Source organism: Amblyomma mixtum, chromosome 1 (genome assembly GCF_055824585.1).
Source record: "Amblyomma mixtum isolate Tamu chromosome 1, ASM5582458v1, whole genome shotgun sequence".
Classification (NCBI taxonomy): Eukaryota; Metazoa; Arthropoda; class Arachnida; order Ixodida; family Ixodidae; genus Amblyomma; species Amblyomma mixtum.
The window spans coordinates 73,677,660-73,693,834 of record NC_143012.1 but is presented as its reverse complement, the minus strand read 5'-3'; positions in this window follow the sequence as shown (position 1 = coordinate 73,693,834).

Here is a 16,175-nt window from a genome sequence, read left to right as displayed (position 1 = left end):
TAAATCAGGTAACAAGAATTCACCCCTTAACTACCGTCCCATATCTTTGACAAGTATTCCATGTAAAGTATTGGAGCACATATTATACACAGGTATCGCGAACTTCCTGGAGTCAAATTCATTTTTTACAGACATGCAGCACGGTTTTCGTAAGTGACTGTCTTGCGAAACTCAGTTAGCATCATTTACGCTTAAACTTAATCTCATCCTTGATCGCCGCTCAACAGCTGACTGCGTCTTCCTCGACTTCGCAAAAGCCTTCGAAAAGGTATGCCACAAATTACTACTTTTTAAACTAAGCAAACTAAACCTTGATCCGAGGCTTTTTTCCTGGTTCGAATATTTCCTTTGCAACCGCACTCAGTTCGTAACTGCTAACAATGCCACCTCTCCATCAACCCTCGTCCATTCTGGAGTGCCACAGGGATCCGTCTTAGGCTCTCTTTTATTTCTTATTTACATTAATGACCTACCTTCTTGCGTAACCTCTAACATACACTTATTCGCTCATGACTGCGTAATTTTTCGCGAAATTAACGACACTAACGACGTATGCGCTCTACAGAATGATCTATCTGCTATATCTGCATGGTGCAACTTATGGTTAATGCAACTTAATTCTTCTAAATGCAAAGATTTACGTGTCTCCCGCACATCATCTACTACAGGTGCATATTGTCTAAATAATACCATACTGGAGGCCGTCACGTCATATCGCTACCTCGGAGTTCATATATCTTCCACTCTAAATTGGTCGCTCCATATTAACGTCATAATTAACAACGCTAACAGCATGCTAGGCTACCTACGCCGGAATTTCTCCAATTCCCCTACCTCCCTAAAACTCATGTTATATAAAACCCTTGTCCGTAGTAAACTAGAATACGCATCTGCAATTTGGGACCCCAGCTACGCAAATTCAATTAATGCACTCGAGCTTGTACAAAATAACGCCGCCCGTTTCATCCTACTTAACTTCAATCGTACTGCAAGTGTCACCTCCATGAAAAATACGCTCAACCTCCCTCCCCTAGCCTCCCGTCGAAAATTTTCACGGTTATGTTTATTTCATAAAATTTTTTACAACTGTCCCAATCTACGCGATGAATTGATATCTCCTCCGTCTTTCATCTCTCCACGGCTAGATCACGTTCACAAGGTCGGTATAATGTCGCACGAAACAAAAGCTTGTTCTCAGTCGTTCATTCCCCGTACATCAGCAGATTGGAACCACCTTCCCGGATCGACAGCCTGCACTCAAGACATCCTGCGCTTCCGTAACAATTTAGCTAACATTGTATACTAAGGCTCACAACAAATGTACTTATCATTTTCCATTTCCTTTGTTTACTTTCGTTTCCTTTGTTTGTTCTCTTACCTTGCACTTACATATTATGCTTACTTCTTTTACTGAATTGTATGACCAGGAACATGACGCTTGTATGTTGAATTTTTGTTTTTGTTCACTTTCTGTAATTTGTAACCACTCCCCTCTGAAATGCCTTTGGCCCTGAGGGTATCAATAATAAATAAATAAATAAATAAATAAGAGTATAAAGCGAAATGTACACTCATGGCTAAAGTTTACTTCTTGTTGAATTTCTAATAAGCTTCAGTGCCAGGTGCCGGGCCCTGTCAGGCTAAACGAGGAATTAGTTCTTTTGTAAAACGCTAGCGGCAAGATTTCTAATGCCTGGCTACGCGGAACCTGACAAACCGGAGCAGGAGCAACACATATCTTATGTGTCAAGGCATGCGGTAAGAGATTTCTTTTTCTCGTAAACCTCTAGAAGTTTTCCCTCGGTGACTCTGATAATTTCTCATGGAAAGGTCCGCAACTTTATTATAGAGTGCAAAAGTGCGCTGAAGCAGCTTCCTGCGAACCTCAAGCTTCGGAGTGACCTGCATCTTTTCGGAATAAAAAAACGTAATTAAGTACGCCTTTAGTTTTGTCCGTCGCTCATTCGGTACTTCGAGCAGCTACTTAAATTTCTGCAGCAGAATCTGAGTATCGCCTGGTCGAAATAATAGCTGGCGATCTGGCAGAGTGCACATGGTCGATAAATGAATTATGGGTAAGCGGGACGAATGCAAAACAATGTAGCTGGCAAAACCCACTGATGCCTGAGCTCACGCTCTCTTTGTTGTCAGTACCCGTATTAGACGCCGCAGTCGAACGAGTGTGCAGCGAGGTCTCGCTCATTAAAACCAACATGCGAAATAGAATGCCTAACTAGACGTTGTAGACGCTCCTCCACGTGACGTTCGGGCTCGCCAGGAACGGGGGTTGCGGATTTTCAACCTGTCCAGCAATGTCTGTCCCGTTTCAGCACCAACATATTTCGTATGGATCAAACAGTTGCGCTTCCCGACAAACTCATGATGACTGAGATCCCTCTTATTTAAGCCCACTTTCTGTTTACTGTTGTACTAGATTTTGTACAAACCGCCATTTATTGTTCTAAAATTTGTCTTGCAATTAATTGTAGTTTTTAATTTTTATGTTGTGTTCTCGGAAATTGCCGTGAGCTTGAACTACACTGTTTGGCTGAATGCATAATATTCCACGGTGACTTTACTGTGGGATGCTATTTGTGCTTTGTCCTTTTTTTGGTATTTTTTTTTTTGCTCTGAGAAAATCAAACACGGCATTTTTGATACAGACCGCATTTGCCTTATCACGGATTAGCTTGCATTCCTGCGTGTCTGCACTCCTTAAACTGGTGCAGTATCTGCTTTCCGTAGCTCATAACCGCCCCGCCGCGATGGCTCAGTGGTTACGGCGCTCGGCTACTGTCCCGAAAGACGCGGGTTCGATCCCGACCGCGGCGGCTGAATTTCTTGAAGGCGAAATTCTAGAGGCTCGTGTGCTGTCCGATGTCAGTGCACGTCAAAGAACCCCAGGTGGTCGAAATTTCCGGAGCCCTTCAGTACGGCGTCTCTCATAGCCTGAGTTGCTTTGGGACGTTAAACCCCAATGAACAAACAAACAAACGTAGCTCATAACCTCAATGATGGTGCTCACGGGGCGGGAAACCCATGCCATGACCGCACCTTAGAGGTCGTGTATGGCAAAAAAATAATATGCAAATATCCTCGCATAAAATTAATTTAACATACCTGAGGAGTTACCTCTGAAAAAGTAGATTTTAGGCTACTCAAAATTTTACCTTTTGGTTACATTTGGGATACGGCGGGGGCTAATTTGGCTACCTGTGGTCGCAGCGATCTGGCAACCCTGTATAATCTGCGTTACTGGGCGACAGAGTCCCGGTCAGGCGGATATTCCTGGCTGAGCCAGTTCTTGTGCCGCTGCGGTTGGTTTTTCAACATAGGGACTTCCAGCCAGTGGCTGAAAAGGCAATAATGGCTGCCAATAAATACTAGACGTTCTCACAGTTGCGTATTCAGCTCATTCATTGGTGTTTCCGATCGTGCACATTTTAGAAAGCTCGCCATTGACGCGACATGCATGCTTTCGCCCAACAGCACCGCAGACAAGTCAAAGAGAGAGAGAGAGGAAATTTTATTTCCCGTCCTAGATCCGGGTGGCTGGTTCGAACGGATGGATGATAACTGCAGCTTGGCGCGTTTTGATGGATACCCAACGCAGAGCTGATATGAGGAACAAGGGCTCTGTATTTTATTTACTGGCTCTCTTTTTATTCTTGCTGTCCGGAGCGTCATATAGGTTTTATTTGTTCTTGTTTTTTTCTTGTGTCGTCACCTCCTTCCCAACTTCCGTGTTAATTTCCTTCTGTGTGAGTAATTGACGGCGGGATGACGACAACTAGGTACTGGACTTCGGTTCTACTGACGCTGGGAACATGTCCACCTTCGTGTGCTCGAGGAAAGGAAAGAACAACCAGATTTTATTTCGTTCATTTATATAATCACTACATTTCAAAGACTTTACTTCCTGATGCAGAGTTGCTTGATATGACGGGTCGACCGGCTGCACTTGTGTGCCGGAGTTGGGAGAACAATTACTGCGCCCGCACGAACGAAAATCTTTCGGTATCATTTGGCTGAAAGTTACAAGAATGTGGCATTCACTGTTTTGTGGTGGAAGGTAACAACGAAAACTCCGGCCCCCTTTTATTTCGCACATGATATCTCGCATAAAAGCTGCATAAAATCCAGACAGGCAGCAACCAAACATCCCGGATGTACCCGAATCAAGCCCAGCAGTTAGTTCCTCGTGCCACGGCATAGAAGGGTAAGAGTCCGATAGCCCTAGCCGCCGGAAGTCAAAGCTAGGGCGCGATACGCAGTTTGAGCGGAACTTGAGTGCCTTGTGCGCAAGCCCGGTGACAACTTGGCGGATATATTTCTTTTCTGCATTTCTATATTCGTCATTGCATCCGATTGGGAGTATAGAAAGCCACAGACGCGAAGTCACTATAATACAACAAAGGTGGGGTCCTTGGATTTTAGTCGCGTGTATTTACTCGCTGACATTTCACTAAGTTTGGTTTGGTTTGGTTAGGTTTATTAGGGTTTAACGTCCCAAAGCGACTCAGGCTATGAGGGACGCCGTAGTGAAGGGCTTCGGAAATTTCGACCACCTGGGGTTCTTCAACGTGCACTGACATCGAAATTCAGCCGTCACGGCCGGGATCGAACCCACGTCTTTCGGGTCAGCAGCCGAGCGCTGTAACCACTGAGCCACCGCTGAGGGGCCATTTCACTAAGTAACGTAGTAGCGGCAAAGATTTTTCAGCTCAAAGATTTGTTCGACTTGTGTATAACAGCGTGAAGTTTTGCAATTTATGTAGCTAACATCGTACACCAATAAGAATATTGAAATTTTCTAGCCTGGGATGACAGCGATGTACACAAAAATTATTTATACAGTCACATTTCTACTTCTGCACACATGCAGATTTCTGCTTTCCATTTACGAACAGTATTAACCATCAAGGTAAGTTTTGAATCAGACTGATTCTCGGAGTTTTGAGCGCAACCAGGCAAAATGCTTCGTTCAAAAAAAGAAATAATGACAGATAATGTCTCGCGTTATATATCTCTTACACTAAAATTGAGCTAAGAAACTGGAAAATAATCCGAATAAGGTGATAATTTGTGGCACCTTGTGACTAGGGAACATATGTTCTCGGAAAAAGTATCCTTTCAAATGGAAAATGTCATGTGACTATCACGTAACACACTTCTCAGAAATGTGATGCGCTCTCACATTATTGCGGACAAAGTCAAAAGGAGAGTTGTTGGAAATTATCACGCGACCAAGTTATGCCTCACCGTGTGGCGTGAGGCTATTACTTTAAAAAAGGCTTTAAATATAATATGGCATTAAACGCGTTCTGGAACAGGAATTGTATTGTACCAGCACAATCACTCTGTGTCGCCGTGTGCGACGACATCATGCAGTCAACAGTCTGGCTATATCTGAAAATATTCGGTTTTACGGAAAATAATTCCTGGGCAACAACATCAGCTTGACAGACAACAGAAACGCTCCGTTATAAAGAGAGATGCGAGGAATTGAGAGGACATTGAAGGTACAGTCTTTGTCAAAAGGCAGAGCCCAAAGAATTTAATTTTATGGCGTGTTGTGAGGCTTTTGTATCATCCGTGGAAGACCTAAAATTTGGAGGCACAGTGCCGAAACTTCCGCTAACGTTTAAAGACCTTGAATGCTGTAAGTGCACAACGAGCCAAGCATCATAGTATGCAATGAAACCTTTGCGCTCTTTACTTTCCACAAACTTGGCATGTACAGTTATTTCCGTAAGTGTACCTTCCAATTAAGTTTGATCGAGGCTGGTTCCAAACAACCCATTCCAAGTATATAGGGACGGTCGCGTCGCAGTTAACTAGCAGCCATTCCAACCAGCATGCGCCTACTAATTCGGTGCCCGTTCGCGTTCTCTACGCTAGCTCAATACAGCGACATCTCGCGGAGCAAGAAGGAACCTTACCAATTGTACGGAAGGAACGTAATGGCACACCATCTTTCGATGTGTCGTCCGCTTGGTCCAGAATAATCAGGCTCTATTGCAGTCAACTTCAATTGACATTTACTACCTAAAGGGCCCCGCCGAGGTGGCTCAGTGGTTGCGGCGCTCGGCAACTGACCCTAAAGAGGCAGGTTGGATCCCGGCCGCGGTGGACGAATTTCATGGAAGCGAAATTCTAGAAGCCCGTGCACTGTGCGATGTCAGTGCACGTTAAAGAACCCCAGGTGGTCAAAATTTCCGGAGCCCTCCACTACGGCGGCCCTATAGCCTGAGTCGCGTTGTTACGTTGAACTCCAATAAACCAATCAACCTACCTAAACGGATGGCAGTGCCCTCTTTTGTGTAAGAAACGTCGCATTAGTTCGCGTGCACGTCAGGCGATATTGCGGTTGGGCTATTACCGTGGCCGTCACACTGAAGAAGAGCTAACGCGCTCTCAGTACTTACCAGAACGCGAAACAGAATAAGGTTATTGACTGGTTGTCATTCAGAATGGAAAAAATTTTCTTGTCACTGCTATCTGGCAAATCGGTTATCCATTTTTTACAAAAGTAGAAAACTGAGCTAGTTGGTTCATACTTCTGGGTGGGTACAGCAGGAACAACAAAACGCGGACGCAGAAAGAAACACACAGAACGAGGACGAAGCTGACTGTCAACTTGTTCAAAATAGACGACAAGACGCAGACGGCTGACAGACGAAACTAGCATACGCAGGACTACACTTCTCTGTGACGTGGTGGTATGTTACAAGGGTGCCGTTCAGAATCAAGATAAGGCGACCAACAGTGCAGATTTTGCGCACTGTGATTTCAACGAGCCACTAATTTCTGCCGCACACTATCCCTTAACCATTCTATACAGCATGAAAACGCTTACTGCAAAAACTTTTCAATGTGATGCACACCCGCAAAATGGAAATCAAAGTCCGCGCTTTTATTTTGTTCATTGTAGCGAGATCTACCGTAACATACAGATATTAGTGTGGGCTTAAAAAATAAATAAGAATAAAGTGCCCTGCCCGCACCGTCGTAACCGTAACATACATTGAATAGGTTGGGGCAACCGAAAAGGAAATAAAAATAATACAGCTTGAACTTTCTATAAAGCGTTGTGTTGTGTTGTGTTGTGTTGTGTTGGTTTTAATGGCACATAGGCAACTAAGGCCATCATGCGCCAAGCACAAGTAGGAGAAATAATTTCTGCGCGATTTAATAAAAATGTGAAAAGTGATCAATGGTGTAAAGGGCCTAAAAGTTTACCTACCTACTAAGAACAGAGAAAAAGAGATTTAAGAATGGCTAAAGGTAAGAACTTTAAAAAGGTCAGGTAGCCTCAGCGTCCATCCTTGGCCGGGCAAGGATGTCGAGGATCCCAACCAATCAAATAAAAAACCACAGCCTTTTTTCTCAAGAATGAGAAGGTGGCTGAGGGACATCACGTGAATAACTGGGTCATAATTTATAGCTTGCTGAGACAACCTGCTTCTGTTAATAATCTAAAAACACAGGACATGTTAACGATTGCATTGTCACCTATGAGTAACGCGGGATGAAAAGGAATGGATTGATTATAAAACAGTGAAAAGCACTTTTTCCTAAGTTTTTCGAGTCTAGAGCATTGAAATAAAATATGATTTACCGTCAGTTCATCTCCACATGTACAAACTGGTTTCTCTTGATTAGTCAGCAGAAAGTCGTGTGTGAGGTGTGTGTGGCCTATACGAAGACGACATATAACGACTTCTTTAAAACGTTCCTGGTGCACACATGACTTCCATTCTCCTAAGACTGGCTTTACCGAGTGTAGTTTATTATATATTTCGTTCTTCCAGACGGACTGCCATTTTTTCCGTGCTTTAAGGTGTACTAAGTTTACGCAATCTTTATACGGCATGATTACATTTTTATTTTGTTTGCCACGAGCTTGGGAAGCGCAGAAATCTGCTTTTTCATTGCCTTTTATGCCGACATGACTTGGTACCCAGCATAGACTTAGGTTTTGTCCTCGAGCGATGGCTGTTATGTTGTGTATGATGTCGCCAAGCAGCGGAGTGGTTGCATTTCTATAGTTAAGGGCTGTAAGGACGCTTAGTTAGTCAGTGTAAATAATACTGTTTGCGATGTTCTTGTTTACTATTTTTTCTATGGCTACACAGATCGCGTAATATTCGGCAGTGAAGACGGATGCACACTGTGGAAGCCTTACTATTTTATTCCAATTACCTTGAACTACTCCGCTTCTGACGCAAGCATCAGTTTTTGAACCATCTGTATAAAAGGCAGTGAAAGTACCGTACTTTTGCTGGAGTGTAAGGAATTCTTGTGTTATATGTTCTTGTGGAATTTGTTTTTTATGGAACTGTGTAAGACTGAGATCGCAGATTGCAGAGAAGTTGTACCAAGGCGGCAATGGATCTCGCCTTCTAGCAATGCTTGGCAGCGTGTTTAGTGCACCGAAATTTTGGTACATCTCTTCACATCACAAAAGTAGTGGCCGGGTAGCTTGCGGTTTGTTATTAAACAGCGTTCTAGATGGACACTTTGTGGCGACTGGATGACATATATGCTTCTGCAGTGAACGAATCTTAAGAATGTACGAGCATGTGAGCATGGCTCTTCTGTCTGTAAGTGATGGTTCGTTGGCTTCTACATAGAGGCTGGTTATGGGCGACGTTCTGTATGCACCTGTGGAGAGACGCAAACCTAAATTATGGACTGGATCCAGTCGTTTAAGGTACGATGGTCTGGCTGACCCATAAACTATACATCCATAATCTAAGGTAGAGAGTACTACAGTGCAGTAAATTTGTGAGAGACATGGCCTATCGGAGCCCCAGTGTTTTCGTGAAAGTATTTTTAGTATACTCAGGGATCGGGAAGTTTTCTTTTTGAGGGTGTTTATGTGTGGCTGGAATGTGAGTTTTTTGTCAAATGTTATTCCTAAAAATTTGTGCTCGTCTTTTACTGGCAATGTGACGTCGTTCAGGAAAAGGCTGGGATCAGTGTGTATTCCTCTTCCAAGCGAGAAGAGAACAGCTACTGACTTTTGCGTGGAAAACTTGAAACCATTTTTATCTGCCCATGTTGTTAGTTTGTTTACTCTCAACTGTATTTGTCTTTCGCATGTTACTATGTTTGAGGATGTGCAGGCTATTCGGAGATCATCAACGTAGACTGAATACATGATGAACTTAGGGATTATTTTAGTTATGGAATTCATTTTTACAATGAATAAGATCGTACTTAATATACAACCTTGAGGTACCCCATTCTCCTGAATGAAGTTTCTTGAGAGGGTGGAGCCTGGTCGTACATGAAAAGAACGGTTAGAGAGGAAGTAATTACGGCAGTTTAACATCCTACCGCAGTTGCCTAGGTCCCCTAGGTGGCGGAGGATCCCGAACCTCCACGTTGTATCATACGCTTTCTCCATATCGAAGAAAACTGCTAGACAGTGCTGTTTGTGTATAAAAGCTTCTCTGATTGTGTTTTCAAGACTAACTAGATGGTAAATTGTTGATCATGTCTTTTTAAAGCCGCATTGAGGAATATCGAGAAGTTCACGGGATTCAACCACAAAAGTTAGTCTGATATTGAGGACACTTTCAAAAGATTTAGCGAGACAGCTTGTAAGGGCTATTGGCCTATAGCTACTGGGGGAAGTTGGGGATTTTTCTGGTTTCAGGAATGGCACTATGACGGCTCCTTTCCACTCTTTAGGTATTCTTCTTTCTATGAATATTTTGTTAAAGAAGTTCAAGAGTGCTTGTATGGCAGGTTTGGAAAGTTGTGCAAGCATTTCGTTGTGTATCTGGTCATGCCCTGGAGCAGTTTTTTTTTCCGGTAGACAGTACTGTATCAATTTCTTGGAGGGTAATTAAATTGTTGTATTGTTGGTTTCCACCCCCACTTATCGGAAGTCTTTGGTTTTCGGCTATATTTTTGTGTTTCAGAAATGACTGCATATAGTGTGATGAACTGGAAACTGCACCGAACTGTTCCCCCAAAAATGTCTGCTTGTTCTCTTATGCTTCTTTGTGTGCCAGGTGTTGTCAAAAGAGCAACTGTGAACGGTGAGAAGTTGGCATTTAATTTCCGAATCTGCTCCCACATTTTTTCAGATGTAATTTGACTGTTTATAGAAGAGATATAACGCTGCCATGATGCTTTCTCGGCACTGCGACGGACGTACCGTGCTTTGGCTCTTGCCTTTTTAAAATTCACGAAGTTCTCCTGTGTTGGGTACCGGCGAAATTTACCCCATGCTCTATTTTGTTACTTTTTTGCTTCTTATCAGTCTTTTGTCCACCACACTTTGTGGTTCTGTTCCACCACTCCTGAAGACTGAGGAATAGCTGTGAGTGCACTTATTATACGATCTGTGAACTTTTTATTTATCTCATCGATGGTGAGGTTTTCTAAAACTATAACTTCTAAAGTTGCGTTAGCTCTAAAAAGTGACCAGTCAGCGAGATGAAGCTTCCATCGTCGCGGTTTTGTTGGGATGATATGTGGTGCAGATGTTAAACTAATTCGTACTGGAAGGTGATCACTGCCATATGGGTTGTCAATGAGATCGCATTTAAAATCGTTAAAAACGGATGGCGGTGAGAAAACCAAATCGAGGGAGCTCATCCCTTCCGAGCTTGGGCAACAATATTTGACTTTTCCTGTATTTAAAAGACAGATATTATTTGAGAGGATAAAATCTTCGATTTTTTGGCCCCTCGAGTCACAGCGTTCGCTTCCCCATAACGGTGAGTGAGCGTTAAAATCGCCAAATACCAGGAACGGCTCCGGTACTTCATTTATCAGGCCTTCTATATCTTGGATTGTTAATGTTATGTGCGGAGGAAGATATACAGAACATATAGTTATGGTTTTGTAGCTGACGACGCTAACCGCAACCGCTTCCAGTTTTGTATTAAGATTGATTATTTGAGCAGGGACGCCGCTCTCAGTGACAATTGCGACACCTCCTGAGAGTCTGTTTGCATGCTCGCGATCGCGTCGGAATATTTGATAATGTCTCAGGAAATTCATATGTTGTGGACCGAGGTTGGTTTCCGGAAGACATAAAACTACAAGAAACATTGACCCAAGAAAATGTGTTATATCATTGTAATTCCTAAGCAATCCTCCACAGTTCTATTGAAGTAGGAAAGTCATGTTCATGTTTTTGGGTGAGGATTCAAGGAATTTACTTGTTTTCTGGGCCCTTTATAGGGGTCCTGTCTTTTGTTTGCTCAAGAGAGCGGTTCTGCCGCTGCAAAGCGGGCGGATCGGGAGTTACCTCCATCACCTCACTAGAGGTGCTGGAGGTGCGCGGGGAAGCCGCGGATGTGTTGGTGTCAGGCCTCCCCCGAAGGGGGGAAGTCCTGCGGGGTGCCGACCCGTGAGCCGGCGCTTCCTGCTTGGGATGGCAGGGCAGCGTTCGCTGTCCCTTCATGGGGCGTGGATGGCCCTTCCATAAGCTCGGTGGAAGTGGCCTGGGCAGATGCCGGAGTGCTGTGTGGTGCGCCGCCCCTGCGCACCACATCAGCAAAGTTTGTTTTTTTGGAAAAGTTGAAGCTGTTCTTTGCGTAAAAGAGTCTTCGCGCTTCCTTAAATGTGATATTTTGTTTTGTTTTCATTGTAACGATTTTCTTCTTATTTTTCCACGAGGGACATGACCTTGAATAGGCGGGGTAATCGCCTTCGCAGTTTGTGCTGCGAGGTGCTGCTCCTTCACAGTTTTTGGAAGCGTGTTCTTTCGAGGCACATTTAGCGCAAGTTTCGCGGCCACGGCAGCCTTGAGACCCATGACCGTACCTTTGACATTTGAAGCACCGGCGTGGACTTGGGATGTAATGTCTGACATTCCTTTTGAGGTAGCCTGCTTCTATGGATTCGGGGAGTGTGCTCGAGTTGAAAGTCAGTACTAGGTGCTTTGTAGGTATGTCTTTGTTGTCTTTCCTTATTTTTATTCGATATACACTTATGACATTCTGTTCTCTGAGACCATCAAGCATTTCTTCCTCGTTAAGGTGAATGAAATCTGATTCGGGTATCACACCACGGACGGTGTTGAGAGATCGGTGTGCTGTGACTGATACAGGGATTTCCCCGATGGAAACTAGGCTGGAAAGTTTAGCGTATTGGGCATTGTCTCTGAGTTCAAGGAGCAGGGCACCACCAAGCATTTTAGACAGTTTGTACCAGGGACCCAAGTCATCAGTTAGACGTTTTGACACTAATAAAGGGGACATGGTTCTTGCGGTTTTTTTCTGTTTCTTCACTATGAAGAACATGGAACTTTGGAAATGATTTTGGTTTTTTAAAAACTCTGCAGTTGCCTCGTTCCGCCCTCTTTTGTGAGGGTGATCTCGTTTGGAAATGGGGGGAGCCATGAAAAATATGTGTTGTTCGGACGTGGTGCCAGCCACCCACCATGGAGCCCAACGAGGGGACGGGACAGGAACTTGCAAGCAAGCCCTGCCCACGCCAGCTGTACACGCCAACTATAACCAAATAGGATTCTGGTGTGGGCTAGTTGGTTCAGGCTTAATAATCAGATTCACAACAGTGCTACGGAACGAGGACAGAAGGAACACGAAAAAGAAGGCTGCGCCCGTCCTGTGTTTTTCGTGTTCCTTCTGTCCTCGTTCCGTAGCGCTGTTGTGAATCTGAGTATTAAGTATAACCAAATATGACGCAACTCAGGGCAGTTGGCCACACAAGGTTAACCCTAGCCGCCAGGAAAAAAGAAAGATTTAAGAAGTGAACAGGAGACAGGAGAGTTGTAAGAAAAAGATCGGAAAGTGAAAGATGGAGGGGAGGACAGGAAAAGGCGACTGCCGATTTCCCCCGGTCGGGTCAGGCCGGAGGTGCCGTCTACGGTAAGCTGGGGCCAAAGTGGCGTGTTGCCTCCGCCGAGGGGCCTTAAAGGTCCAAACTCTCGGCATCGGCTCAACCACCAGGATCTCCTTTTCCCCGGACACGGCGATGCCACGCACGGCTGAGCGTGGGTGCTCGAATCCGTGGTTTCACACTGCTCACCATCATCCCACTGCGGGGATGTCCCTGCGGATGCTCAGGTAACCGTGGTGTCGCAACTCACCAACGTCTGCATGAATCAGACGCCCCTTCGGGGTCCATCGTACCCTTGTGAACTTGAGTATGACGGCATCTGTCATGGTTATAAGAAATATCTACCTTACTCGGCTGACTGCTTGTCCAAGAGCCACCATGTTTTCGGATTTGCAAAGAGTCATGCTACGTATTCCAAAATAAAAAATGTTTCAGTCCATTCTCTTTTTTTTAAAGCTGAATTAACAGTTGTATTATCGTGACAAATAGACATCAACACATCCTTGTGGACATTGTGCAACGTGAGGTAAACAAATGGTAAATGTAGTCTTATAGAGCGGAAGTAAATCTCTGCTGCCCTGTACTCTGGAATGCCCTAGGTGTAGATCAAACTGCAGCATATGTTATAGTAAAAAGTGGATGTGAACATTAAATACATAGCACTTATGCCGCAGCACGGCCGGGATTTTTTCCATAGCTGACACTAGCCGCACGGACGAAATAGGTGTCGTCCTGGTAACACTACATCCTACCACGAATTGAAGCATTTCTACAACAGAGCTGTTGAAGCGCCCCAAAGTGTTTTGCTTTTTGGTTTTTGAGGAAAGGAAATAGCGCAGTAATTGTGTGACATTTTGGTCGAAGCCCTTACCACGCTGTAAGTGAAGGGGTGTAGGTAGAAGTGAATGAAGAAAGAGGAAGAGGTGCCGTTGCGGAAGGTTCGGGAATAATTTCCAGCCCATGGGCATCCTTAACGTGCACTGATATCGCACAGCACACGGGCACCTCTCGCGCTTCGCCTCCATCGAAACGAGACTGCCGCGGTCGGGTTTGGACCCGGTAGCTGCGGTTCATTAGCCGAGCGCGCTAACCACTTAGCCACAGCGACGGGTAGCGCCCTGAATGGTACATACGCGTTCGCTCAACAGTCAAAACGCATGTCTTAGAGTCTCTGAAGAGGACCATAACAACCGCGGCGCCGCTTGGGTAGTAGAGCGGGCGTACAGGACAACCCCATTTCAATCACTCCCCATTTCATTTGAAAAGAGTTGTTTTGAGGGCTTGGAAGAATTTTGGACTAAGCCGTATTTTGCAGAATTCAGATTTAGCTCGGATCTTCGAAAAGCCGACTTCGTGTATGTTCAATCTAAGCATAGGCCCAAACTGTGGCGTTTGTGTCCTACTCCCGTAGGACGGACTTGCTCAGCTGTGTCAAGGCCACACAAATCCGCAGTGCTCCCGAAATTTCCGGCACTTAGGCCATCTGTGTGCACAACACTGTAGGGTGCCTGACTGTAGTGACCCACCGCGGTGGCTCAGTGGTAAGGCGCTCGTCTACCGAGCCGGAGTACCCGGGTTCGAACCCGACCGCGGCGGCCGCGTTTCGATGGAGGCAATACGCAAGAGGCGCCCTTGTGCTGTGCGATGTCAGTGCACGTTAAAGATCACCAGGTGGTCGAACTTTTTCCGGAGACCTCCACTACGGCACCACTTTATCTCGTTCTTTTACTCCCACCTATCACCCTTCCCTTACGGCGCGGTTAAGGTGTCCGTCGAGATATGTCAGACAGATACTGCGCCATTTCCTTTCCTCAAAAACCAATTTACCAATTTTACCTGACTGTAGTGATGGTGGTGCGTACTTGCATCTGTTCCGTTCAAATAAAAGAGCCTAGAAGAGCAAACAAAATTCTCAGAAAGTATACGATGATTGGCATTTGCCCGAAAGAGGGGATTTCGTTTGTTTTGTCGGGAAAGGTAAGGTAGTGTGTTTACAGTTTATCTACCACATGAACATTCGTTCCTAGTTTTTTTTTTATAATCAAAGGGCAGTCACTGCCGTCCTTAATTCATCCCTGGGGTAATGCGGAATGCTGTGAAGCTTTTCTTCGCACAGACGCATAGTACGTAATGTGCTTATATAGGCTGAAGGTCTACTCGCTATACTGTGCATTTCTGGACTGATGTTTGCATTTCTACACAAGTAAATGCGATCGCCAACAGTGCTGCAATTAGAACGCAACGCTAAATTAAAACGCTACATTAAGGGTCATAGTATTCTTGTCTTGCCGGCTGAGAATGTAAAAGAACGCTGACTTTTTTTTCGCCATTTTTCTAAGAGGAATGTGTCTGCTGCTTTTGTTCTACGTACCTGTATCGGGGTAGTGCTTCAGTCCAGAAATTAAAACTAGTTCTGAAGCTTCCAGGGAAGTTTGTTACAGAAATAGACAGTACAGATAGTGGAGTGCAAAAACATGGCAACCGCAGGAAACTAGCTGGCCACCACGTCAAGGCGTGGATCGACATATTAAGCATAGGTTGTAACTACCACAGTGTCAATGCAAAATTTCTGAGAAGCTGAGTCGCACTACCGATTCGAGATCACTCAAAATAAAACATGCGCATGCAGCGTGAGGTTCACAATGTGTGCAACACATTATGCCGGACGTATTTCTTAAACGTGTTGCACACAGTATAGTACACAACACCCCGATTTGCTGTGAGCATAGCCGAAACCACTATCGACACCACTTCACTACTGTACAGCAAGTTCCAATACGTTGATAAACTTAGATTGTTCGTTGCTTTGCTCTTCTTGATTGTGCATTGCATGGTTCCTTCCTAGTCGGAGCACGACGAAGGTTTTTCCCATTCCTCGATTGCCATTCCTCAGCTAAAGCGAGAGGGGTGAGCGGAAGCATTGTAACTCAGACGAAGGCCGTCAAAGATGTCACCAGTGGAGTCCCAGAATAATGACACGACTTTCCGCTTCTGAATCCTTTAAATGTATTCCCATAAATGTTATCCCGGTATTCTGCAATGTACGCGGCCAATACAGCGGTGTTGTTGCGAATCGCAGAGCGCGCCACAGAGTAATTTGCAGCCTTTACATTAACGCACAAAGCGCAGGTCGCGTCAGTTATTAAAGTGAGAGAGCTGCTTATGACCAGGAAAGGCACGAACCGTACTCTACTACCCGTCCAACCACAAGAACGCGTTCTATCGGAAAAGGAGACTTATCAAGACTTTTGTCGAGTTCATCTAAGCGCTGCAGTTGCTTTGGCCTCACGTTGGGGGCATCTCCGAGCGCTTTTACATCCCCGAGTTTTAAGTTCGCGTGCACT